At 49.2% G+C, this 1,390-nt stretch overlaps 1 non-coding gene across 1 annotated transcript; it reads right to left on the minus strand.

The window, feature by feature from the left end:
- Window positions 1-893: 893 nt before the first annotated feature.
- On the minus strand, window positions 894-1,031 carry LOC119936274. The gene has a single exon (XR_005453692.1). It is a non-coding gene; the product is annotated as a small nucleolar RNA SNORA7 (small nucleolar RNA).
- Between the last annotated feature and the right edge of the window lie 359 nt (window positions 1,032-1,390).

Consider the following 1,390-nt stretch of genomic DNA (forward strand, 5'->3'; position numbering starts at 1 on the left):
GGGAGCAGCCAATTTCAGTCAGAAAACAGAATGATGATCCCGGCTGGATGTGGTGATTTCCCCTGGAGCATCTGCCGGCCAGTTTGGAAGCCCTGGCTATTGCTTTAATAACCTATCCAAAGTTTAGAGATGGGTTGCCACAGCAACCGTAACATGTTATTTTTCTAGCCTTCCCAAAAATGTGGAATTAAAAAAAATAATAAAACCAGAAACCAAGAGAGGAAATTCTAAGTAAATGAAATAATCCAGGAAAGCGGAGGTGGGTGTTTCTTTTCCATTCCCCTTTCAAGACTCCTCTTCATCTAATTGCCCTAATCCTGCTGCAAGGGAGTAGGGCAGGTCAGCGGCTTGGGAGCTGAAAGCCACAAGCCTGTTGGCAGTTCGGCTACTAAGGCAGAGGACAGCCATCATTCAGGCGTATTTATTGAGCACTCACTGTGTGCAGATCACTATACTAAGCACTTGGGAAAGTACAATCCATCACCCCCTCCTGACACTCTCACCATGCTCCAATCCTGCCTAGCATGAGCATCCATGAGCAATTCTGTAGAGCGAGGGGAGTGAGCAGAGGGATATGGTGAGGTAGTGGGAATAATGGGATTGTGAGGGGGGTAGGGTTAGAGGGATTGTGAAGTGGTAACGTGAGGGAGGTGAGGGTACTGGTCCTGTCTTGGTTTATGCTGTCGAGTCGTGTCTTCCCCAAAGCGACTCCATGAGCACATCTCTCCCGGAGCACCCCACCTCCATCTGCGGTCATTCTGGTGGTGGATCCGTTGAGTTTTCTTGGTAAAAATACGGAAGTGGTTTACCACTGCCACCTTCCACACAGTAAACTTGAGTCTCCACCCTCGACTCTCTCCCGTGACGCTGCTGCCCAGCATGAGTGAGTTTTGACTTGTAGCAGATTGCCTTCCACTCGCTAGCCACTGGCCAAGCTAGGAATGGAATGGGTAGGCCTCTGCTTGACTCTCCCTCCCACAGCCGAGACTGGTAGAGGACTGGGAACTCTCCAGGTGTGACCCTGAGAGGGGAGAGGGAACTGGTATTGGGAGGGAATTGAAGGGAGTGGCATTGTGAAGGAAATGAGGATAGTAATAATAATAATAATGGCATTTTGTTAAGTGCTTACTATGTGCAAAGCACTGTTCTAAGCGCTGGGGAAGTTACAAGGTGATCAGGTTGTCCCACAGGGGGCTCACAGTCTTAATCCCCATTTTACAGATGACATAGCTGAGGCACAGAGAAGTTAAGTGACTTGCCCAAAGTCACACAGCTGACAATTGGTGGAGCCGGGATTTGAACCTATGAACTCTAACTTCAAAGCCCGGGCTCTTTCCACTGATCCACGAAGGTAATCAGGTTGGACACAATCCCTGTCCCACATGGGGCT

The sequence above is a fragment of the Tachyglossus aculeatus genome, chromosome 1 (assembly GCF_015852505.1).
Source record: "Tachyglossus aculeatus isolate mTacAcu1 chromosome 1, mTacAcu1.pri, whole genome shotgun sequence".
Taxonomy (NCBI): Eukaryota; Metazoa; Chordata; class Mammalia; order Monotremata; family Tachyglossidae; genus Tachyglossus; species Tachyglossus aculeatus.